Raw genomic sequence first — 27707 nt, forward strand, 5'->3', positions numbered from 1 at the left:
GTCATCAGGCCTTGGATAATATGTTTCTTGGATCCCTGAACAAGATGCACAAGTGCTTCTGCTGACAGTGTCAGGTCAGTCCTCAGGTGCCTGATGGGGCTTGTAGGAATTGGTGGTAGTTCTGGTTGGGTGAGTAAACTGATCCCAGCCTCCAGGGTTGAGTACACAGATACTGGCAGTATCATGTGGCTGGCCGGGCTTGCTGGTCTCTAGGCCCTCATGAAAGATTTCTTTTTATTCAAGGGATCAGCTTTTGTTGTTTAAAATTATTTTAGTTCATTTGAAAGTTACTAGATATGCTTTATTTTTTTCAGACTTTCTTATAGTGTCTTTAAAAAAATGTCTGAGTAAAGATAAGTAGGAATGGGACAGCTTGAAATAAGCATGATCATTAAAGAAGAAGTCAAGAAAGGTAAGGGAAAAAAGAGGAGGAAAATGTAGTGATTGGATTGCTTAAGATATATCAATTATCATTAAAGTGTACTTTAAATGGCTTCACACATGGATTTCCCACAAGAACCATGACAATTCATTGTATTAACCTCATTGTATATATGAGTAAATCACGGATAATTTACTTGAACTTGCTACTGATATATACAAATATAAAGCAACACCTTTGGGAGGTGTTAATTTTGAAGTTTATATACAAACTCATCAAGATTAAGTAGTAAATTTATTTTCTCAAACAAGGACTCTCTGCATATTTTAAATATTCAATTTTTCATTGCTGCTGTATTCTGTACATCTGAATCAATAATTCATATTCATATGTCTACACTCTTGCCTGTCATTCTGATATATATTTTGTATATATTTACGTTTCTAATCTTGTGTAGTAAATTACTTCCAAACTTAGCAGCCTAAAACAACCAACATTTGTTATCTTGAAGTTTCTGGAGGCCAGGTTTCTGGGCATGACTTAACTAGGTGCCTCTGGCTCGAGGTCTCTCATAAGATAGTAATCAAGATGTTGGCTGGGCTGTAGTCATCCAAAGGCTCAACTGGGAAAGGATCCACTCATGTGGCTCTTTGTAGCTCTCATGTCTCCTGAGTTTTGACATTAATTATTCGTCCTGTAGACAGCTCGTTTCCACCTAGTGTGAGAGTTCTGAGGGAGAGAGAAAAAGCGAAAGAGAAAGTGAAGAAGAGAGAAAGAGAGAGAGACAGAGAATGCACCAAGATGAAATTTTTAACCATTTTATATCTTACAATTGATATCCTGCCATTTCTGCCATATTCTATTCATTAAAATTGAGTCAATGTAAACTCTTTGCACTCAAGGAAAGAAGATTATACAGGGGCATGCGTATCAATAGACGAAGATATTATAGGATACTATTGTCAAGGCTTATCACATTCTTAAGACTTTTATTAAACTAGTTAATATTATAAACCGTGCTGGTTAGAAGGAAATTCAGAAGAAAGTGTTCTATTTTTGGCAGTTAATCAAGTGTTTAATATGCCTCAGTCAGAATTATTTGAGTTAATCATATACAATATTCACACCTCTAAATTTTAATATGTATTCCCAATATATTCAGAAGATTTAAAAAGAATAAATTGCAAAACCTAATGATTTCCCATGGCATCAGTTTACTGTTTTTATTCCCTTTAGCGTTTTATAGTTTACTTTTTCTCTGTTTTCCCAATGTTTTTCTTCTGCCTGGACCTAAGGTGTTTTCTTGTCTTCAGGATATTCATGCTAATGCATGTTTTAATGTATGCAAAATTCTTATCTTTTGAAGGACCTCATGGAATTTTTAAACCTGATGATTGTCATTATCATTTAAGAACATGTATTTAGGAAGAGAAATGAAGGAGTTATAAAACAGCAATGATATGTTTCTTGGATCCCTGAACAAGATGCACAAGTGCTTCTGCTGACAGTGTTAGGTCAGTCCTTTTAATATTAATATTAATCATTTTAATATTAATAAGAACACAATATCATTTTAATATTATAAGAACACAATATCAAAAGGGGTATAGAGCCTTCCTTGAAAACTACACTGTACTAAGTGGAATATGTTCCTCACAATGTGAAATATATTTATTTCACAGTGAATTATAATGAGTTCACTATCATGCTTCCATTTTTTCTTAGTTTATTTCAATTAATAATAAACTGAAATATTACATACAGCCTATTTTAATACTACTGTGAGGCAAATGTATATCATGTTTTTTACATGGCACCTAAGAATGAAACATCCCTTTCATGCAGAATATTTAACTGGGATTAGGAAACATGACTCTTTTCCAAGGAGTCTGGCAATTCTTTCTTTTTGAAAACAAATTAGAGATGAATATATAATTAATACTGTAAGTTATAGCAATTTTAATTTGTGCTATGGTTAAGAAAAAATAGAGCTCTGCATTATAGCTAATTTATAAAAAGTAATGTTGTCTAATATATTATAGGAGTGTCATGAATCAAAAGTATTTTAATCGTTCTTTTTGTATATCGGATAATGTAGTTCATCAAAGGAAAATGAGAAGTTTTGCTTTGTAATCATGAAAGAATAATTACATCTAGTGCCAGAAGGGATCTTAAGCTCATATAATCTAACCAACTGTTTAATTAAGGTCCAAGCAGGTGACACAAAACACCCAGTAATTGAACCAGGGGAAGTTTAAAAACAAGTAATTATCATAGAAATAGGAGTAATGAGATGTTGGATAGTAAGAAATAAAGGGAACTCTATAAAAGTTCAGAAATCACAGATATTAACACTACCTAAGACTGAAGAAGAGTGCTCAAAAAAGAGGTCGCCATTCACAGGGCTGATGTATTAGTCCATTTTCATATTGCTATAAGGAGATACCCGAGACTGAGTAATTTATAAAGGAAAGAGGTTTAATGGACTCACAGTTCCACATGGGTGTGGAGGCCTCACAATCATGGCAGAAGGTGAAGGAGGAGCAAAGTCACGTCTTACATGGCAGCACGCAAGAGACTGTAGGGGAACTGCCCTTTATAAAACCATCAGATCTCATGAGACTTATTCACTATTATGAGAACAGCATGGGAAAAACCTGCCCCCATGATTCAATTCCCTTCCACAGGGTCCCTCTTATGACATGTGAGGATTATGGGACCTATAATTCAAGATGAGATTTAGGTGGAGATACAGCCAAATTGTACCATTCCACCCCGGCCCCTCCCAAGCCTCATGTCCTCACATTTCAAAACCCATCAGGCCTATCCAACAGTCCCTCAAAGTCTTAACTCAATCCAGCATTAACTTGAAAAACCAAGTCCAAAGTCTCATCTGAGACAGGGCAAGTTCCTTCTGCCTAGGAGCCTGTAAAATCAAAACAAGTTAGCTATTTCCTAGATACAATGGGAGTATAGGCATTGGGAAAATACACCTGTTTCAAATGGGAGAAACTGGCCAAAACAAAGGGGCCTCTAGCAAGTCTGAAATCCAATAGGGCAGTCATTAAACCTTAAAGTTCCAAAATGATCTCTTTTGACTCCACATCTCACATCCAGGTCTTGCTGATGCAAGAGGTGGACTCCCATGGCCTTGGACAGCTCTACCCATGTGGTTTTGCACAGTATAGTACCCCCACCTGCTGGCTGCTTTCACAGCTGACATTGAGTGTCTGTGGCTTTCCCAGGCACAGAGTGCAAGCTTTTTGTGGATCTACCATTCTGGGGTCTGGAGGATGGTGGCCCTCTTCTCACAGGTCCACTAGGCAGTGCCCCAGTGGGGACTCTGTGCAGGAGTATCAACTTCACGTTTTCCTTCCACACTGCCCTAGAAGAGGTTCTCCATGAGGGTACCACCTCTGCAGCAAACTTATGTCTGGACATCCAGGTGTTTCCATACAATCTCTGAAATCTAGCCAGAGGTTCCCAAACCTCAATTCTTGACTTCTGTGTACCTGCAGGTTCAACATCATATGGATGCTGCAAAGGCTTGGGGCTTGCACCCTCTGAAGCCAAGGCCAAAGCTGTACCTTGGCCCCTTTTAGCCAAAGCTGGAGCAGCTGGGATGCAGGACACCAAGTCCCTAGACTACACACAGAAGAGGGACCCTGGGCTCCGCTCATGAAACTACTTTTGTCTCCCAGGTCTCTAGATCTGTGATGGGAGGGGCTGCTGTGAAGACCTCTGACATACCCTGCAGACATTTTCCCCATTGTCTTGGGGATTAACATTTGGCTACTTATTACTTATGCAAATTTCTGCAGCCAACAGCTTGAATTCCTCCTCAGAAAATGGGTTTTTCTTTCCTATCACATTGACTGCAAATTTTCTAAACTTCTATACTCTGCTTCCCTTTTAAAACTGAATGCATTTAACAACACCCAGGAAACCCCTTTAATATTTTGCTGCTTAGAAATTTCTACTACCAGGTACCCTAAATCATTTCCCTCAAGTTCAAAGTTCCTCATATCTCTAGGGCAGGGGATATGCAGGGGCAAAATGCAGCCAGTCTCCTTGCTAAAACATAGCAAGTCGTCTTTGCTCCAGTTCCCAACAAGTTTCTCATCTCCATCTGAGACCACTTCAGCCTGGATTTCATTGTCCATATCATTATCAGCATTTTGGTTAAAGCCATTCAGCAAGTCTCTAGGAAGTTCCAAACTTCCCCACATTTTCCTGTCTTCTTCTGAACCCTCCAAACTGTTCCAACCTCTGCCTGTTACCTAGTTCCAAAGTCACTTCTACATTTTCAGGTATCTTTACAGCAGTGCCCCACTTGTACCAATTTACTGTATTAGTTCGTTTTCACACTGCTGATAAAGACATGCTTGAGACTGGGTAATTTATAAAATAAAAAGAGGTTTGATGGACTCAAAGTTCCACATGTCTGGGGAGGCCTCAAAATCATGGCAAAAGATCAATGAAGAGAAAAGGGACTTCTTACATGATGGTGGGCAAGAGAGGACTTGTGATTTTTATAAATCCATCAAGATCTCTTGAGACTTACTATCATAAGAACAGCACAGGAAAGACCCACCTCCATGATCCAATTACCTCCCATTAGGTCCTTTCCACAACATGTGGCAATTGTGGGAGCTACAATTCAAGATGAGTTTTGGGTGGGGACACAGTCAAACCATATTAGTTCCCGAATCTCAATTCTTGTCTTCTATGCACCCACAGGCCCAACACCACATGGAAGCTGCCACGATTTGGGGCTTGCACCCTCTGAAGCAGTGTCTTGAGCTGTATCTTTGTCCCTTTCAGTCACTTTGGAGTGGCTGGGATGCAGGTCACCAAGTCCCCAGGCTGCATTCAGGAGGGTTGCCCTACCTAGTCCAGGATACTATTTTTCCCTCCTAGGCTTCTGGGCCTGTGATAGGGGCTACCACACAGGTTTCCGACATACCCTAGAGATATTTTCCCCATTGTCTTGATGATTAGCATTTGGCTCCTTGTTTCTTATGCAAATTTCTGTGGCCACCTTGACTTTCTCCCCAGAAAATTTGTTTTCTTCCTTACTACTGCATCATCAGGCTGCAATTTTTCCAAACTTTTATGCTCTGTCACCTCTCGAATGCTTTTCTGCTTAGAAATTTCTTCCACCAGATACAGTAAGTCATCTCTCTCAATTTCAAAGTTCCACAAATCTCTAGGGCAGGAGCAAAATACCACCAGCCTCTTTACATAGCAAGTGTGACCTTTACTTCTGTTCCCAAAAAGTTTCTCATCTTCATCTGAGACCACCTCAGCCTGGACTTTATTGTTCATATCACTATTAGCATTTTGGTCAAAGCCATTCAACAAGTCTTTAGGAAGTTCCAAATTTTCCCACATTTCCCTGTCTTCCTCTGAGCCCTCCAAACTGTTCCAATCTCTTCCAGTCACACAGTTCCAAAGTCACCTTCACATTTTTGGGTATCTTTAGAGCAGCACCCCACTTTACCAGTACCAATTTACTGCATTAGTTTGTTCTCACACTGCTATAAGGACATATTTGAGACTGGGTAATTTATAAAGGAAAGAGGTTTAATGGACTCATGGCTCCACATGGCTGGGGAGGCCTCACAATCATGGCAGAAGGCGAAGGAGAAGCAAAGGCACGTCTCACATGGTGGCAGGCAAGAGCTCATGTGCAGGGGAACTGCCCTTTATAAAACCGTCAGATCTCATGAGGCTTATTCACTACCATGAAAATAACATGGGAAAAACCTGACCCCATGATTCAGCTACCTCCCATAGGTGTCTCTCATGACAAGTGAGGATTATGGGAGATACATTTCAAGATGAGATTTGAGTGGGGACACAGACAAACCATATCAGCTGATATCCATACTTTTCTGGAGAGGGATTATCTATGCTTCAATGGATGGCAGAGAAATAAATGAGGAGCTAAGCCTTGAAGAAGTCACATGATATAGGAATCTGGTGAGAGTAGCATACTTGAAACAGGAACTGAAAAACTCCTTCTACCTTCAGTGTCCTTTTAGCGGTGTCTATTGAAAGTACTTACTATTGTACCAGCTGACAAAGAAACAGTCTTTAAAAGACCCAGTTCCACTTTTCCAGAGCAAGCAGTGAAATACACATTTTTAAATATTTATTATAATTATTTTATTAATTTCATACATTAACATATATTACATATAATTAATGCATTAACATTATACAATAATTAATATATTAATATCTAGGACAGTCCATCTCTTTGGCTAGTCACCATCCGTACGAACCCTTCTACACACATTTGAATATATACAATAATAAAATACTTAATAAAGTTTATATTTATCTAATAGGATACAGCTATTTTTACAAGTGAAAAAGTCATCACACTTACTCCCAAGTTAGAAGAGTCATAGCCCAACGGTCATTATATTTCTTGCTGGCAATATTAAGTATTACTCAAAGTACATCACAGCCCCGCTGAATATTTATCACTCTGCTTCTTTAACATCTTTGATGATGGCAATAATCTTCACAGCACCCTCTAGGATGTGTTATTGGTTCTGTTACATTATCTTTCTAGGGAATGAAAGTTCCAGAGATTATCACGTAGCCTTTTCTACTACAATTGCCCTCACATCAAGGGTCAGAAAGGAAATGTGGGAATTCTGTACTACCCAAGTATGTTTATTCCATTTGAACATTCAAGAAGTAGGATAATAATTAGGGTTGATTTATGAACTAACTAGGACCCCTGAGTCAGACTTCAGCTAAGACTACAACTGGGACTTGCTCACCACAGGACTCCACTGTGGCAACAGTGACATTTTGGGTCCCCAGAAATTAGTGTCATTTCAAAGCAAGGTCTATTAATCTCAAGAAGTATGGGCATTTCATTTTTCCCTAAGTATAGTCTGTCTCGCCATGGTCGCAGGCATTTTGGGAATTTTAGAGAACATGTGTGATACGTATTTGCAGCAACAGTGCAAGGTCCTTCTTCAAGAAGCACTTTCATCTTTATTAATCGAAAAGCTTTGGGTCTCTGGATTGACTTAAGTCTGGAAGCTAGACTGAGAATGTGACTATTCAGGGTACCAAATCAAGTCAGGATTTTTGGCTTCCGTAACTGAACTTTCTAATGTTATATAGATCAAGCGATATGCCAGTGGTTTTCCCATCTATTACATTCCTAAAATTTCTGAGGGTCAAGGCATTCTGCATATTGGTATATCCCTGCATCCCTTTATGTTGCCACTTTGTCTTTGGCAGTTGAGCTGTGTCACTTGTTCTGTGCTACTCTGGGATCTCATCACTCACATTAATTCACTGAACTTATTTTAATGCTGGCATCCCCTACAATTATAACTGGCCTAAAAGGGAGAAGAACCTAAGGATGTAGATGTTCCCCTCATTAATACATTTCTCAACACCTTATTGAAGGATGTGGCTTTTGAATTTTTTTATTGACTGTATCTGGGAGAAACATGTCATATGTCATTACTTAGCATGTCACACATGATGAATTTAACTTTTGGATTCATTTCTCTACATCGTGCCAGGGAAAATCTGACACCTCATCCTCATTAAATATCGGCAAACTTTGTGCCCAAGTTTAAGTCAATCAAACAAGTAAGCAGTAAGAGCTACTTCAACCTGAACAAGCTAGTATATTAAATTCAGAATCTTTATTAAGTGTGTCATGTTAATGAATTCAATGTTATAATCCACACTCCTTGGTCTAACACCCTTAGAATCCTCTCTCACATACGTTCTTCAAATTTCTACTGATACATTATCAAAGTTTTTGGATAATTCTTTTGATGTATAAGGTCTTTTCTTAGATGTCATGTTGTGTTGTTGCCCCTTAGTAAGGGGTCAAGTGACCACAAGGAGTAGTCATGCATCTTAAGAAGAATGATCATACTTTTTCAAGGCATCAAAGTCAGATGAATTTAGCAAAGTTTTTTTTTATTTTATTTTACTTTTTTTAAATGTGGAAGATGATTAGTCTCCTCAGATACTTAGCAGTGTGAAGAAAGCTACTTCCACTGCTAAGTCAGGCTCAGAGTGTCTTGGAGGCTCAAGATTGTCATCCGAATTCAACCAGATATCCTTATTCCAAATTTCAGGATCATATCTTTTCCCAGTCAATACTCTTTCACGTGAGATACTTGATGAGATCGTGAGTTCAATTACACAATTAAATGTGCTTTATTTAAAACAATATCAACCCTGTAGCTACAAGAAATAAGATATTCATTTGCATTAAAGTTGAAATATCTGAACTCATTTGCTTTTTGTTTGTGTTCAAAAATATTAAACTTGCATTAAAAAATATTTCTCTCATACCAAAGTCCTTCTGGTCATTGCTACTGCTACACTTGGTCTAGTGTAGCAGGCTCTTGAGCCTCCAAGGGAATTGCTTCAACTGAGACCTCATCAATCACAGGAGATAGCTTGCTTGATCATGATGCCATTGCATGTCATAGATTACCAAGGAGCATCCCTTTCCTTATTGCCAATTAGCTCAGCACTGCACTCAAGCCTAAAACCACAAAGACTCTCATCTTTCAGAATCTATCTACTTTCCCTCCAGATCCAACCAGGAAACAGAAACCCCAAAACTATTTGACTAGGGAAAACTGAATATATAAAAGAGATGAGAAAACTATGGCCCATGGGCCAAATCTGGCCCATAACCTGTTTTTATATGGTCCATGAGCTAGAGACGACTTTTAAGTTTTAAGATTCTAAATTTTGTTAAAATAACAAAAATGAAAAATAGCATTTAGAAGCATCTATATTGTCTGGGGTATATACCCTGAGGTTTGTTGTCGCAGGCCAGGAAAATTTAGGACACAGACACACACAAAGAATTTAGGAGTGGAGGTTTAATAGGCAGAAGAGAAAGAGAAACAGTTTTCTCTATAGAAACAGGGATCTCTGAGCAGAAAGGACCAGCATGTGGCAGATGTGCTGAATTGTATAACCAGGTTTGAAGAGGCAGTGTCTGATTTACATAGGGCTCACAGATTGGTTTGATCAGGTATGACGGTTACACAGTGCATGGGGAAGGTGGGTCGCCTCACCCGAATCTTATTGTGAAAATGGGCTTTCCAGTTGATTGGGGCTATCTTGTCTGCTTCTTACTGTACACGTGGCTGGCAGACAAGAGAAGATGGAGCCACCATCTTGAACATGTCTAGTCCTTAGATTCTGCTGGCATTCACCCATGCAAGCTCCCAGCTGCAGCTCGACTTTACAGGTTGTTCTTTGTTAGAAAACGATTTAGGTCTGCTTTTCGTTAAACAGAAAAGCCTTACAGAGGACTTCCATACCCTCACTATCTGCCTAAGTGATTTCTTCTTAACTCCTGCATCAATGTGTGACAGGGACCATATTTGTCCTGAAAGCACGGAATATTTATTATTTGACCCTTTATAGACAAAGTTTTTCTCTATGATATGAAGAATTAATTACAGCAGGATATTGGAGTAACAGGAGACTGGCTAGTGAGAACTAAAAGGAACCCTAAGGAGTTCAGAAAACAGAAAGAGCCATTATCACTTGGGTTAGGAGAGAGCATCTGGGATAGGTAGAATTCTCAGGCAAGTCCCAAGATCTCTGCCCCCTGGTGTTTTACCATAAACTCCTGTTCCTTTGAGTGTGGGTAGAACCTGTGACTACCAACCAGTAGAAGGTTGAAACATGATGGGGCATCACAGCTCTTATTGTGTTTTCATTATATGGAACTCTGTCTTGGAAACTGGAGAAAGAAACTCTCCCTGGCTAGTTTTGAAGAAGTACACTGACATATACTTCTTCACATGGCAAGAAGTGGACAAGGCCACATGGCAAGAAATTTCTGGCAGGTTCTAAGGGCTAAGCAGCCTCTGACTAGAAAGAAAACAGGGAGCTCAGTCCTACTGCTTCAAGGAATTAAATTCTGCCAATAACCGCATAATCTGGGAAGGGAATCTTGAGCTACAGAAGAAAATGAAACCTGGCCAAAACGTTAATTATAGTCATGTGAGACCCTGAACAGAGAACCCAGTTTAGCCGTGCCAAGACTTCTGACCCATAGAAATTGTGAGCTAAACGTATGTTGTTTTAAACGTGTAAACTTGTGGTGACTTCGCACCAGCCGTGAAAAAACTAATACATGATGCTAGAAAGACACAGTTTTCACTCATGGAAAAAACCAAGACCTCAATGGGAAGAGTGTGGTCATGATATAGAAGATGATGAAAAAATCACTGCTACAGTATGCCCATGGAAATTGATGAAAATCTTCCCTTTGAGGTGCTACAGCAATCTGCCTGCAGAGAAGTCTCATGCCCAGAACTTGCTGCAGATTATCCTGAAGAAATGCAATGAGGCCATTTAAAGGGAGGTACCTCACTGGTGGCACTACATATTGACATTGCCAGAGTGTGTACTGGGAGAAGGTGATGGGCCCTGGGTCCCCTTGACTGTTGCATGCCACAGGAACTGGACACTGGAAAAGCTATTCTTTGCAGGAAGCAGACACGGGAGAAATTACACACTGTAGGAGCCTGGTGAGAAAAATGTACAAGAATCAGGAAGAGACAGAATACATTTCCTCTTCAATGTCCATCCAGCATCTTCTACTTAACATCACACCATTTTTCTTTTCATCATGCAAAGAAAAAGTATTTGAAAGATCCATCCTTATTTTTGCAGAGCAAGCAATGAAGGGTAAACACAGAGCTGAAGGAAACTGCATTGATAAGTGGTACACCAACTTATTTCACAGAAAAGAAAATTAATGGCATAGCGTTTATAATGCATTTGCGAAGATTAATCGTAGGACCAAGACAAAAGAAAACATCACCTACACCCTATGCCAATGCTATTTCCAGTAAACCATACCACCATACATAAAAACTTAATTAAAATTAATTTTTACTGCTACTGGTTAATTTGCTTGTTTTTTCTTATAAAAAATTAGCAAAATTAATATCACCAGTGAATAAGGATTTTAAGATATTACAACAGACATGTCTGCTATAAAAATAAACTTGGATATGTCATGATTTAGTATTTCTAATCAATAATTTTAAAATGAGATGTATTTACAGAAACATGCACAGATCTTAATTGTATAGTTTGAGAAATTTTGAAAAAAAAAATACAACTTTTGCAACTACCCACTTAGTACTTAGAATAGTTCCATTATAGCAGAATGGAACTATTATCTATTTTCTATTTATACCTGAAGACAATCACCTCTGATTTGTGTTTTTGCCTATCCTTGTCCTTTAAGTTAGTGGAGTCATGTTTTTATTCTGATTGGCTTCTATCACTCAATAAAATGCTTTAAAGAATGATGCTTGTAAGAATCACCTGTTTATTATTGTTCATTATTATTCAGTAGTATAAATATACCACCAGTTGTTTAACCAGTTTCCTCTTGATAAGCAGTTGAATTGTTTTCAGTTATTGTTACAAATAAGGCTGCTGTGATAATTCTTTTACATTCTTTTTTGTGGACATACATTTCTGTTTTAATTGGGCAAATACCTGTAAGTTTCTAGCTCATTAGATAGGGGTATATTTAACTTAAGAAATTGCCATAACATTCCATTCTAGTTTGTATGAAGTTGTTTCTAATTGAGGTTGTGGAGCGACTTGTCTTGTGCTTATAGGTCATTCATTTATTTTCTTTCGTAAACTGTCTGATTGAGTCTTTTCTCTTACTTGACTTGATTTCACTGTTTTCTAATTATAATGGTCTAAAATATGTCAGATACAGGTTCTTTATCAGATACCTGTATGTTGATGATTTTTACCCTACTTCTTTTCCTTTATTTTCTTAATGTTATTGATTAAACCAAAGTTTTTAATTTTGAAAAAATATAATTTTTTTCATTTATTGTTATGTCATTTGTGTCTTAAGATAATGTTTACCTGTTACAATGTCATAAACATATTACCTTATATTCATTCATTTTTAGATGCATATAGTATAAATATTTGCATATAAGAATTTACATAGCAGGAATATGGCACAATTTATTAATTACTGTTTCTGTCAGTTTTCACATTTAAAGAAAATTTTGAGGCAGCATCAATATAAATAATACTGCATGATAATATTTTTTTCTGATAGTAACTGTATTGTGTAGGGTAGATTTCTATACATAATATTATTGGAAAATTATTAATTATGCTAATTTAAACAAATGTTCTAATAGTGAATTGACTTATTTTTTGTTTCTTCCTTGATATTGCCTGGTTAGTAAAAAAAAATTTTTTTGGCTGTTTATTTTTTACTTAGTGTGCTAAAATTTTACATTAATTCTAGTAACTCTACATTTTATTTAAATTTTTGTCATGTTATGTGTCACACTTTTCTAATATTTATATGACTTACATTATTTTATTGTCTTGTTGTTGTAAGTCATCCCCCAAAATCATATTGAAATGGAAATAATGTTAATGGGGATTTCTGAATTGATCATAATTTTAATGAAAATAGCTTTGATATTGCACCACTTAAGATGGTGCTTGCTTTTCCTTCCTGGTAAGTATTTTTGGTAGATATCATTGTTTATTTTACAGCTTTCTCAAATGCTGCCCCGCCACACACACACTTTCCATATCCTACTGAAGAGGTTAAATGATTAGCTACTCATTTTCCTAGGCTCCTTTGCATCTAAGAGTGACTTTGTGTAAATGACCTTAGAGTTGTAGTCAATATTTTTCAAACACAAGACTGTGAGTTGAACATGAAATAAATGTAAAAGGCAATAGAATATTTTCTGAGAAGCATAGAATGGAATCAAAAATTGCATAGTGCAGTACAGGTACTGTGTGGAACTATAATTATTGTAACATTTGCTTTGGTTTTCATATATATATATGAATATATGGATATATTACTTCATATAATGTTTCCTAGGAAAAATGAATTTCTCTGTATGATTTCCATTCAAAAAATGTAAATGTCACAGGCTTAATTTATAAGCATTTGAATTTGGTATCACTTGCATTTAAGTGCATCTGAACTGATACCAAAATTGATACATGTAAATAGTGTACCTTAGATAACATCTCTTAAGATTTGGAAGGAGATGTTTATGGAAGGTAAGGTGGCCATTACTGTATTCCAGCTGGGAAATGTGTGGCTTTTGATATGTAATGAAGAAATATTCTATCAATCTCCTTCTTATTGTATCTTGGGCTGCATGAAACAGATAAGCCAGATACACTCAAACAAGGTAACTGAGGATAACTTTATGAATGAACTAATTTACAAACATGTTAAGGAAAAGTAGCTGTGCAATGTGAAGCACCCCCAGAATAGCAATGGTAGTTGATGAGGGTGGGGCATCACCAACACCGCATCTCAAAAAGGAAAGAGCAAATGCAAGATATGCAGCCTTAGGAGAGAATGGGTCTACAGAAGTTGTGGCCTCTGGTAGAGAAACACTATCTTGACCTTAGATTTCTTGCTGGTTCCTCCATTTAGCTAGATACAAAAAGAAACCGGAGGCAAATGAGCTTAAGTCCATAAAAATTGAACTCTATCTAAAGACAATAAACATTATTAGAATTAAAGAGGATATCTATATGCTTGATAAAAGTTCAATGAATACAAATATGTAAAAACTAAAAACTTACATACAACTGATATCAGCCTCAAAAATGTGTAAAGAATTCACATAACTGCAGGGGGAAAAGAAAAACATTCACTGTTTGAGTGGAAGATTTTTATTATGCTTCTGTTGGTAAATGATAATTTAGCAGAAAAAAATTACTAAGGATAAAAGGACTTTAATGGCACAATTAATTTATTTGATCTATGGATAAATGTACATTAAATTCAACAATAGCAGAATACATTTCAAGCATAAAGAACACTTATGAAAATTGACCACATACTGGGTTACAAAGAAAAGCTCAAAATATTTCAAAGACTTATTATCATGATGAAAATATTATCTCTTTATATAATAAATTAAATTAGCAATCAATTAAAAAATAAAGATAACTAGAGTGTCACAATTCCCAGGCATGAGATTGCAATATTAAGTCCGGTTGTGCTACAAGATTCCTTAAGAAAGTAATAATTTAGAAAAGACTTGAATACAATAAGGACATTAATCATAAGGAAGTTAATCAAGGAGATATCTTGCTGAACTCTGTCCTAGGAAGATTAGAAAGATGCTGCTATAGCATTAATATGGTTTGTGTGATGAATAACATAGAGATCTAAACAGTGATTGAAATGCATATTTCGATTTGCACAAACATTCAAATAATAAATACAATTTTCTTAAAGGGTTTTAAGTGGTATTTTCAAGCGATAGTTTCCAAAGATGGTAATAACAAGCAACAAAATGCCACAGTACAATAATAGAAAAGGAAAATTTTGGAAAGGATTAATTGTGCTCTTTCAATATTGTGCAGGCCTCTCTCACTGGGATAAAGCCCGTGACAGTACTATGTGGTTTCATCGTAGTACTATTGGTGTAAAAATGCTGGCAAAGTTAAAAGTTAGTTGAAAGAGCCTGGCTTAATGACACACAAATGTAAATGCAATTGATGATAAACTAACAATGATTCATATAAGATAGTGAGAAAAGGGATGTATCGCCAAGATTTTAAATGGGGAAGACAAGCAGTGGTTGACAGCAAGGGAAAGATGCATCTTAACACATGGATGCCTATGGATCCTATATATCCTACATGGATGTATTTTCTGAGTAATCTCTTTTAAATGAAGAGAGATTCAAGAAAAAATACTACTTTTTATGGATCTGTGTATATGAGGTTGTGATTTGTTTTATATATATGTGAATACTATATACAAATCTGGCCTGATATCTGTTTTTGTGCAGCTGCAACGTGGTTTTAATATATGTTTTAGATTGTAATGAAATTGCTTTCTACATTTCGCAAAAGTTGTAATACAGTTGCCCTTTACATTTTTAAAAACACACCACCACCACAGAGGACACAAGTGACTTCTGATTTCTTCTCCTAGTGTTACTAGTTTAGAATACATGTAATCTGCCTCCAGTATTAACACAGTGACAATATTATCAAGAGCTTCACCATGGGAAAGCATGGATCAGCATCTTTCCAGCTGTTGATGTCACTTTCCTCATTATTTATTATCTAAACCAATGTGTTTGCTTTGGTAGTACAACACTGTGAGATATTAATTTCTGTAACTAAAGGTAGGCTAATTGCTGTTACAAAAATAAATGTCTAAATCTCAGTGGCTTAATACAATAAAATAATGTTTCTCCCTTACACTGTTTTCTTATAGAGCATGCCTGGTTGGCTGACCAATAGTTCGGGTTTGCATGGGATGATTCTGGTTTTAGTACTGAAAGTCCTGCATACCAGGAAACCCCTTCGCACCTGGCATGTTAGGATGGTAGGGAGAGCCATGAATGGGGAAACTTCAGTAAACATATTTCAGGGGTTTTGACTCATTCTATCTAGTGGCCCCTGCTGCAGAATAAACTACTGGATCTTCCACATTTTGATAGGAAAATAATGAAGAGAGGAAAAAAAGACCTTTTGAAAGTAGAAGTCAGGGCTGGGCTTGGTGGTTCATGCTTGTAAACCCAACAATTTGGGAGGCTGAAGTGGGTTGATCCCTTGAGGTCAGGAGTTCAAGATCAGCCTTTCCAACACTATGGAACCCCGTCTCTACTAAAAATACAAAAGAAAAAAAGCCAGATGTGGTGGTGTGCACCTGTAATTCCTGTTACTCAGAAGGCTGAGGCAGGAGAATTGCTTGAACCAAGGAGGTGGAGGTTGCAGTGAGCCAAGATCATGCCACTGCACTCCAGATGGGACAACAGAGCAAAACACTGTCTCAAAAAAGAAAACAAAACAAGAGAGAAAGAAAGTAGAAATCAGAACTAGAAGTCATAAATGTCATATATATATCTACACACATATGTGTGTATGTACACATATATACACGTGTATATATCTCTTTGGCCAGATTTAGTTACATACCTGCACCTAGATTCAGAAGTGCTGGAAAATACAGACTTCCTATATTTTCAGAAATGGCATTGTCTCTGCCACACACATAAAATTTAGATTCAAAATGTCAAGTTGTTTGTACATAATTGAGCCAAATGTCAACTTAGAAGTGACCCCAGCAACAGTGGGAGTTTTCAACCCTCACATGCCCACAAAATACAGATTTAACAACCATCCAAAGATGAAAATACCTTCAATAGAATTCTGAATCCAAGTGAGAAGTTAAAGCATCTGGGTAGAACACAGAAATGAATAAAAATGAGTTGAAAAGGGCAGGAAAACATGGTTTTATTTTACTTTTGTTACCCCTTCCCCAAGCCAGCACAGTGCAGCACCGCCCGCCCCCCACAAAATCTCCCAGCCTATGTTATCTCTGAGGGAAAAGAAGAGTGAAGAGAGTATCTGACTTTATTATGGACACAGGCACCAGGATTTCCCCAAATGGACCTGGGCAGCAAGGCCACTTGTGATGTGCAGCATTGAGCCAGCTCACCCATATTCTCTGGCACCATGGCACTGAATCTACTTGCCCACAGAAACTATAACTGAACTTCTCACACTTGGACTTTGGTGTTAGGCCTGCCCACCTGTGGACCCAGACACCAGGTCCACCTGCCCACAGACCCTGCTAAGAGTCCTGAACATGAAACCCATGAGCTGTCTTATCCAAAATCTTTGACTGGGATGACTGGTAAAGGGGTCTCCCTTCCACGCCAGTCTGTATAGACTGGAAGAAGTTCCTGCTTCATCAAATGCACAAATACTAACACAAGGCCAGAAGGATCATGAAAACTTAGGGGAACAATGACACCACAAAAGGATCCAAATGAGGCACAGGTAACCATTTATAAAAAGCTGAGATCTATGAGCTGCCTGAAAAAGGCTTCAAAATAATTGCCTTAAAGGAGTTCAGTGAGCTATAAGAGAACATAGGTACACAAATAGAATAAATCAGGAAAACCATACATGAACAAAATGAGAAGTTAAGCAAAATAAAGGAAGTGATATAAAATAACGAAGCAGAAATTCTGGAGCTAAATAATACAATGATTGAACTGAACAATTCAATAGAGTGCTTCAAAAGCACATTCAAACAACCAGAAGAAAGAATCTGAAACTTGATGATATGTCATTTGAAATTACCCAGTCAGAGGCATGAAATTCATGAGACAGCATCAAGCAAATTCATCATTAAATTCCCAGGAGAAGAGAAAGATAAAGAAGCAGAAAGCTTATTTAGTAAAATAACGGCTGAAAACTTCTCAAATCTGTAGAGGAATGCAAACATACATATAAAGCCCAAAGAATCCTAAAAAGATCTAACATAAAGAGATCTATACTGAGAACTTTTAAATTGTCAAAAGTTAAAGTTGGAGAGAAGTTGGAGAGAATTTTGAAGGAAGAAAGATAAAAGAGATTTATCACATACAAGGGAACATTATAAGAAAATACACAGATTTTACAACAGATACATGCAGGCAAGAAAGAGTGATTCAATTGTTAAAAAAGAAAAGAAAAGAAAAAAAGAACCCTGACAAACAAAATACTATACTTGGAAAAAAAAAGTCCTTTAAAATTAAAAAGAGAGATAAAGACTTTTCCAGAATAAAATAAAGAAAAAAAAAAAAAACCAGGCAATTTGTCATCAGTAGAACTTCCTTACAAGAAGTGCTAAAGGGATTTATTCAAGTTAAAATGAAAGGATGCTAAACAACAACATGAAAACATAGAAAAGTGTAACTCTCACTGATAAAGGAAAATATATAGACAAATACAGAATAATATAATATTGTAAATTGTGGTACATGAATCATTTTTAATTTTAGTATAACAGAAAAGAGAATAAGAATAAGCTAATAATAACTGTAATCACAAAAATGTTTGACTTAAGATTTCTTTACAGGCAACCATATATCTTCAAAAGTTACAGATTGCTTTTTTCTTCCAATGTTGTTTTGTTGCCTTCTTTTACTTCACAATAACGGTTATAAAACTAATACATGATATATATTTTATTCTCTATTATTTTCTATACATATATATCCTACTTCCCTTGCAGCCATTGATCCATTTTTGTTTCCTTCCATCTCAAAAATGTTTCTACAATTTCTGTTTTAATTCCTGTTTTCTGAATCTCACTTACAACCATTTTAATCATTTTCACACCAAGTACCCTGGTGAAACTGAGCTCTTTAAGATTGCCAATAATTTCCACTGAATATAATGCTATTCTTCATTTTTATTTGCTTAGGTAATTATTAGGTTTTAACAGGTATTCAATTACTCTTTCTTAATCCACTTTCTTCACTTGTCTTTATTACTTCTCCCTCTCTTTTTAACTGTTTTCTCCTCTATAGGTTTTACTCTCAATATTTGCCTCAAGAGACAAGTTTGGACCCCTTTCTTTTACTGTTTATTCCTTTGTTGATGTTATCTCAGTCCAACAATTTAAATATCCATCTTCTTGCGCTCTATACCCAAATTAATACATGGAGCTCAGGAGTCTCTTCATAACTCTATACCTATTTTAGACAGCATCTCAATTGTATGTGCATGCATCTCAAACAAAATGTATTCAAAAGTGAATTCCTGACATTTCCTATATACATGACCTACTCTAACTACAGCCTTTCACCTCTCATTTGATAGCAACACTTTTTCTTCTTTCTCTCTTTTTCCCTCCCTCCTTCCTTCCCTCCCTCCCTCCCTTTTCTTCCTTCCTTCCTTCCTTTCCCTTTCTTTTTCTTTCTTTCTTTCTTTCTTTCTTTCATTCTTTCTCTCTCTGTCTCTCTCTCCCCCGCCTTTCTGTCTGTCTGTCTTTCTTTCTTTCTTTCTTTCTCTTTCTTTCCCTTTTCTCCTTCTCTTTCTCTTTCTTAACAAGGTGTCACTCTATTTCCCAGGCTGGAGTGCAGTGGTGCAGTCATAGTTCATTGTAACATTAAACTCCTGGGCTCAAGTCATCCTTCTGCCTCAGCCTCCTGAGACTGTAGCTGAGACTACAAGTGCATGCCACTATGCTTGACTTATTATTATTATTATTTGGTAGGGACAAGATCTTTCCATGTTGCTCAAATGGTCTCAAACTCCTGGTCTCAAAAAATTCTCCTGCCTCAGGCTCCCAAAGTGCTGAGATAACAGACGTGTGCCACTGGGCCCTACCTTGATGGAAATTCTTTTTGTTTTTTATTTTCTTTCTTTTTTTTTTTTTTTTTTTTTTTGAGATGGAGTATCACCTGTCAACCAGGCTGGAGTGCAGTGGCATGATCTTGGCTCTGCCTCCTGGGTTCAAGTGATTTTCCTGCCTCAGCCTCCTGAGTAACTGGGGTTACAGACACTGTACCACACCTGGCTAATTTTGTATTTTTAGTAGAGACAGGGTTTCACCATGTTGGCCAGGCTGGTCTTGAACTCCTGATTTAAAGTGATCTGCCCACCTCGACCTCCGAAAGTGCTGGGATTACAGGCATAAGTCACCTCACCTGGCCAGAAATTCTTTATATCTAGGTTTTCAAGACAACAACCATTAAGACATCCTTTGTTTCACACCACTCCATAATCATGTGACTGCATTTTCAATATATATCCAAATGTAAATTTTTATTATTTCTAGTATGACAACATGATCTGAGCTATAATGATCACTCATCTGGACTGTGCAATAACATCCTGATGGAGCAGGATATTTCCCTGACCCTTTCATGGGTTTTGTGACAGGGGTGTCTTGTTTCTTCAGCCCGCCACTCTCCACTCCTTGCTGGAGGGAGTGCATGAGCGAATAAGGCAGGAACTGGAGTGTAAGAGTGCTGGAACTGACCAGCTGAGTCAGCACCAGTGGGCTCAAACTCCACTCACTCAGACCCACTGTGTCCCACCCATCGTGGGAGGGAGCACACAGTTGAGTGGATGCAGGAGCTGGAACCAGCGCTTTTGGGCTCTGGCAGGAGCATACTCCATGTGGGCCCTGCGGCAGCGTTTAGGTGGGGATGCCTGTGGTCCCCGACCCCCTAGAGGGCACGTTACAGTGCTCTTTTAGCTCTCTCATCCAGGGACGGCCTCAATGTTAACAGGCCAGTGGGCCTTTTGCCTTTGCATGGAGCAGCTGCTCTCTGCCAGCGAGGACAAAGGATCAGCATGACACACTCGTGGAGGATCACACTTGTGGCTCCTCCAGGAAACATGAGGTCTCACTAATGAATGGAAGGACAGTAAATGCAGGAGATTTTTTTTGTCTTCTGTTTTTCTGATGAAAGTGGCTCTCAGTGCAAGGGGAGCTGAAAAGGGGATGAGGTGGTAGGTCATCTTCCCCTGAAGTCTGGCTGTCTCTGGCTAGATCCTTCTCCAAAGTTATTCTGTCAAGCTGTCCCTCTGAAGTCAAGCTGCTTCTCTCCAACATCCAACCATAGTCCCATCTACCCACTGAGTCTGGGGTTTCAGTAGGCACAGGATGGGGCAGGGCGGGGCCATGGGTGGTTTAGGAAAAGGCAACATTCCAGCAAAAAATAAAACAGGGATATAAGCTCTTTCTTTCGGCTGCAGTTTCAGGCTTTTCAGCTGAGGATAGGGTTTTGCTGGGGACTGGCCATTTTCTGCCTAGAATTTCTCTGCCTTCTGTCCTTATCACTAATACATCTCAAAAATGTTACTTTTAAAAATCTGTGGTCTTTTCATAGTGAGGAAGCTGAAGTAGAGAAATCCTTCAAGGTATAAGTCAAATTGTGTAACGTTCCAGTTCAAAACTCTGCAGTTACTCGTATTTCGCTTAAAGTAAAAACCAAAGTCTTTAAAAATGGCCTACATGACCCTTCATGATAAAGCCTCCTGTTTACTTTATAGCCGTATCCCTCATTTCATTCCATCCTGGCCTCTACTTTGGAACACTTGTGCTTTGTTGGTCTATGCTTTTAACTGAGACTCTCAACTATTTGCCATTCTCCCTTTCTTCCTTTAGTAATAGAATATTTAATTATTAACTGGACCCAGGGCCCTCTTGCATAATTCCTAGATTTATCAGGCTCCCTCAGGGAAAGGTGTGGCCACATGCTCAGCAAATTCCAGCTAATAGGATGTGAATAAGAGTGATTTGTACAACTACTGGGTTGTGTTCTTATAGTTGAGTTATTTTCAACACTTTCTTTTTTCTCTTTTTCCAATGGCTGCAATGCAAAATGGCTAGCTAAAGTCAGAGTAACACTCTTGCACTATAAACACTGTAAATTGGAAGCTCAAGGTGGGTTTGGCAGAGCAATTTGATAGAATGGTATGGGTTTTATTAATTGTAATGGCACCACCAGCCTTGGATTATTTACATAGGCTGTTTAGGTAGGGCAGATGTAACTTTTTGCCTTATTAAATTAGCTAGTAATTTTTGTCTCCCAGTTATGTAGTTGAACTAATAACCTACAAAATATTATTTTGGCCCCTATCTTATAATAGTACTCAGATAATCCAAGGAATATTGAAGCTAAATAGAATTGGAAGGTTGCCTAAATCAGAAATCAAATATTCCAACTAGGTTATGCCATTTTCCAAACCAGAAATTTTATGTTTGCTTTTTAACAGCAGAGTTTATCTGGTTTATAAACAATCATTTAGATCTGAGAGTGAGTTGGAATAATGTTAGGGATTCATAGATCACTGATTTATTGTATTATGAATTAAGTAACTGGAGTCTGTGTATGGTGAAATATGCAATAACTCCTTAGCTGTTTCAGATGATTAATACCAGAAGTGGCTCAGCATTTCACTCATTGCCTATGCATACTTGTCTACCAGAATGATAAAGCATTAATAGATTCTTATTCTAACCAGGGGCAAAATGTGTTTCTTTTCAGCATTTTGGTGACTATCCTAACATTTTACAATGACTGCCCCAAGCAAAATGAAAGAGTTGGGATAGAGATGAAACAAAAAGCCAATGATGAGGTAGGGTGCAGAGAGATTTTTTTTAGATAAAAATTATTCAATATAACTCTTTTCCTCTGGATAATGACCTATTGAGAGACTATTTCAAATTACTATTTCATAGACTTATAGGTCTTAAAGCTAAAAGGCATGTTGAATAGAAATCAGTTGCAAACTCCAGCTCCCAGGCAGGTGATGCATGAATACCCTCAGTCCACACACTGGCTAATGACTTTTTCCAAGATTACAAACTAGACATGTCAGAACTAGGTCCGGAGTTCTAGAATCCTGATATACGAATGCTTGTATCTTCTTGAGAATGTGATATAAAGTTTGAATCTGTGATTTATTCATTTTTATATATTCATCTACTTAACAGACAGATAGCCAGATAAATGTTAATGCCATACAACCATTGAAACAGCAGAGGTATGTCAAAATGGTAAGGAAACCTAGAAAGAAACCAGTTTCATTTCAAAAGCTTAAATTTTAGCATGGAGGGATAGCTTGAGCTGACGGTTAAGAATAGTTATATGTTTTAGATGGGAGGAATAGGCTAGAAAAAGACACTCCAGCCAGGAGGAATGTTTTGTGTCTCTCTATCCCTATAGGGAGCCATGAAAGATTGTAGTGTGAATGAAAATAGTGAGCAGCCTAACATAGCTTGGGTGCTGGGTGGCTTGGTGGAAGGGTTCAATGTGTGCCCACAAAAAGCGATGAGTTGCTTATAAGTCAGCTAAGAAATCTGCATTCTTATTATCCTGTAGGAAACAAAAGAGAAAAAAAAGAATCTTATAAGTAAGAAAAACCTAATTGTTTTTAATAAAGATTGCCCCTGTTATCTTCAGAGTTAGTTGAAATGAATAAATCTGTGGAGTATGAATAGCATACAAAGTTCAGAAATAATAAAACCATTTCTTTTTCTTTTTCTTTTTTTTTAAATTAGGGCAGTGACAATGGAAGAAAAAGGCAAGACTTCATTTTGGGAGGCCGAGGCGGGCAGATCACAAGGTCAGGAGATCGAGACCATCCTGGCTAGCACGGTGAAACCCCATCTCTGCTAAAAATACAAAAAACTAGCCGGGCGTGGTGGCAGGCGTCCGTAGTCCCAGCAACTCGGGAGGCTGAGGCAGAGGAATGGCTTGAACCTGGGAGACGGAGCTTGCAGTGAGCCACGATGGCACCACAGCACTCCAGCCTGGGCAATAGAGAGAGACTCTATCTCAAAAAAAAAAAAAAAAAAAAAAGAAAAGAAAAAAGAAAAAGGCAAGACTTGATGAGGATTTCTAGAGTAAAATATATATTTAAACATGGGGGCTAGAAATTGGAACAGCACTTTGTAATATTCATAAATGTTGCAGATACAAGACATAGAGAGGTTTGGTTAAGAGGTTGTGAGAACATATCTTCATGCTAAATATGTAATTCTGAAAGTATTCTATTTCTTTGAATCTCAATTTTTCAAGGTAAAGTAGCCATACATATTCATCTCAAAGGGTTACTACACTTATGGAAAAAGTAAATCAAAAAATGCATATAAAGTAATCAAGAGTGCCAATTAAGTGGAAGCTATTGAATAAATTGCAGTTATTGCTAGTATTATTTCTTGTTTCTATTGATTTATTAGAGTGAACTTAGAAACAAATATCCTTCATGAAAATGAAAATACATATCAGAATCATGGAGAGGAAATATGTACATGTCCACTTGACAGTCTAATTTATTATAAAGTAATAGTTGAAAAGACAAAACTGACCAATATTTTACAGAATTCTTATGGAATTTTGTTTTTGGTTTGGTTGAAAGTAAATTGAGTTTTATAAAAGTTGAACTTCCTGACTGAAACAAACAAACACTAGAGCCTATTAGCTATCAGCAGCAGGCGCCTACAGAAACATTAGAACCTCTGGATATGTGCCTATGCCTGAATGATTACATTGTAGCCTTCAGAGCATTTTAGCCTCAGTAGCAAAATAGGCTAGCTAGGAGCCAATATTTGAAATATGCAAAGTTTTTCTTCAGATGCTGCCTTTTCAAATCCTTTGCAGTGAATGGGGGAGAGAGATTATAGAATATGACCTGAAAAATCCCAAAGGGTTTTTAAGCCTCAGATACAGCATGTTCTATTTTCTCCGTCATATATTTTCATAGAAGTGAAATCAAGTAAAATGAATATTTGATATTGACATTAAAGAAAAAAAAGAAATCACAAAAGGGAAACATGACGCTAGGGAAGTATAGGGAATTTGACAAGAGACTTGACTTTTGTAGGGATGATTGAAAGTGGTTATTGGTACATAAAACACAAGTTATTTGTAGCAGTCACTGACAGAACTATATCCTTTGTTGACGGGATTTATAAGTCATTGCCGGAACCTGAGATTCTGGTGGACTCAAAACCTGTGTTGCCAAAATATGTGAGACACAATATATATTAGTATTTGCTTTCCATGACTAGGCATACAGATAAATGAATCTCCCCTTCCATCCCTAAAAGGAAAAGTGATCATCACCATCATCATAATCATAGCCATAATTACTTACACGGAGTCATAAGACAACTTACGTTGCCCAGGTCCTCTCCTAGTTGCTTTCTCATTATTAACTCATTTAATTTACCAGCAACCCCTTGAAGAAGGCACCATTGCTCTCCCCATTTTACTAATGAGGAACCTAAGGTACAGAGAAGTCATAGAACCTTCTGAAAGTCATACAGGGAATTCTTTCATTAAGCTAGCTATCATTTCCATGGGCCCGAAGAGTCTGATGGCTATTTCGATTATCTGGGGCAGATAATCTTTGTATCTGTTGGAAAGACAATATTGCAGAGTGGTTAAATAAGGTTGCCAAATCAAGTCTCTTACTAACCACAGCGAAAAATAAGTCTCGCTCTCACTAACTCTATGACTTTAAAACACGTATGTAACCTGCTTGAATTTGAATGTCTCCATCTATAAAATGAAGACAAAGGTGAAAATGGAGGTATGTTAGGTCATAGTGTGTGATCCTTGTGGAATGCCTCTATATATACCAGAGTGAAAATTCTCTAAGTTCTCAAGTACAAATGTAGATAGTGGGAGACGGCCCCAGTGTCCTCATCCCAAGATTTTCTGGACCCAGTGATCATGTATGAGGCCTCCATGATGCCATAACTCTCTGAGTAGCCAAACCGTTTTCGTGGATGGCTTTATAAGCTGTTGCTGAGTGCTGATATGGCTGAAGTGTAACAGCAGTGAGCCTACAGTTCTATGATTCTCCAAGCTCATGGGTATCTCACTCTGTTGTATAACCTGCTAAGATCACCAAGATTCAGATGCAATTCTTTGAGTCATAAGGTAGCCAATGAGGAAACTTTTCCATTCACTCTTTTTATTACCTGGTTTATAACTTTAACTTTTTTACTTGAAGACCTCCAAGAATCCAAAGGTAAAGTGACTTTGAGTGAAGGTTATAGTCATTCTCACCCACATTTGGATTTGAAACACCTGTGTGCTGTAACCTAGCTCAGTATAGCAAGCACATAATGATGACTCTACTTACTAGTGTATATCTAATAAATGTCTACAACATTTCAGGAGATAAGTGACTTTAAAGGACTTTTCTCATTATATATTCTCAGCAATTTCCTAATTATCATATAATTAGTGTGCCCTTCCTTAGTAGGTAAGTTACTACACATAGTAAGTAATGTTTTTTATTGTGTTTTAACAAATCAAGCCTGAGCTTCTCTTGGTCTGAAACTTCACTCTAAAATTATTAGGGCCTGTAACTCCCGTAACTCCCACAGTACCCTAATTGTCTACTATAAATGACTGCTGTCATACCATGAAATCCAATTGGGTTTATCTTTTTCCCTCGTGCAAAATATCTTTACTTATTTATTTGCTTATTTTTATTTTATTTGCCTGCTGGACTTGTGCTAATTGAGACAGATGGTGTTATGAGTTTTTATATTTTATCTATAAAATGAGAAATTTAATTGACTGCCACATTTAAAAACTTAAGTTACTTCATCATTTTGCATTTTTCCCCATAAACTCCCTGAAATTAGTATACATTTAAGTAGAAAGAATTGAGAAACAGAGTTAAATTATTTGCAAGACTACAGAGTAAATTAGAGAAACAATTCACCATCAAGGTGAGGTAAGCTAAATCACCTCTAATACATTTAGATTCATTTCTCCCCATAATGTCATTAGGTTGTGATTCTAAAAATCAACTAACATTATTCTATTAATGGATTTATTGCATTTGGCAATATTTTCACTAATATTTTGGAATATTTAAATCTATGTGGTGGACTGCACTGATCCTATTTAACCCTTCCCTGGATTATTATTTCTGGTCCTCAATTCAATCATAATACTCTAAGCTAGTTAAAGCCTGATATTATTTATTGTTTGTTTTAATAAAATTAACACTAGGTGTATGCTTCTAACCTATCAACAATCTGGTGTGTAATGTTTATTCATTTTATCTTCTTTAATATCTGCAGATAGTTTCTGTGTCTTAACAGTAGTATAAAAATAAAGGGTTCCCTTGTAGAATGACTCATTGTATGGCGAGAAATGGTGTCCTACTGACTAAACATTTTTACATAGTCAGTTGCAGAATATCTTACATGTAGAGTTGTAAGACCATTAATGAACTCATTCTTTTATCATTATTTAATTAAAGCATATTTTGTATCAGATACTCTACTAAGCATTGACTACAAGGAGGTTTATGTCACACTGTTTAATGATTGTATTTTTCACCCTCCTATGTCACTAGGTTTAGTCATTCTAGTAAAATTTTATAAATTCTTTCTATAGTTAACAGTTTTCTCTTTTCTCTGAATCGTCTCTTCAGGTGTTCTATAAATAGGACAGTGGCATTGCTCAAATGAAAGACTCTGACAACAGAACTTCTGCCAGCAGGAAACCAGCGTGTCCCCCAGGGAAGTCATGGCTGAGAAATCTCAGAAGTTTTCCTCTTTCTGAATTTGTGACGATTCATCTTGCTTTCCTTGATTGTCCTTACAAGGCATGAAAGACATAATTGCTTTATCCTCTCTCTGTAACATATACCCTATGTATCAGGAGCAATAAATAACTATTTCATAAGGAAATCTCTCTGATGAACCCCCAAGAGTACATATGGGTCAGTAAGAAAACTAAGTGTAGCAAATTACCTCTGTCTTTGAAACAATTTATTTCTTGCCTTATAATTACTTTTGAAATAGAATTTACATGCCTGTGAAAAATATTTACAATATGTGTCATATGAGATGTATACATAGATCATTTTTCATGCTTGATATTGTCTATTATTGGTTCTGGTTCTGACAAATTCTATGTAATGCATGATCAATACCCTATATAAAAACCAATGCAATAAACTTAGA

At 37.1% G+C, this 27707-nt stretch overlaps 1 long non-coding RNA gene across 1 annotated transcript; it reads left to right on the top strand.

The window, feature by feature from the left end:
• The first annotated feature begins 315 nt into the window (after window positions 1–315).
• LOC117073023 lies at window positions 316–27707 on the top strand. The gene is made up of 4 exons (XR_004433061.1): window positions 316–412; window positions 1749–1896; window positions 23268–23332; window positions 27173–27707. It is a non-coding gene; the product is annotated as an uncharacterized LOC117073023 (long non-coding RNA).

Source organism: Trachypithecus francoisi, unplaced genomic scaffold (assembly GCF_009764315.1).
Source record: "Trachypithecus francoisi isolate TF-2019V2 unplaced genomic scaffold, Tfra_2.0 Lachesis_group4, whole genome shotgun sequence".
NCBI lineage: Eukaryota > Metazoa > Chordata > Mammalia > Primates > Cercopithecidae > Trachypithecus > Trachypithecus francoisi.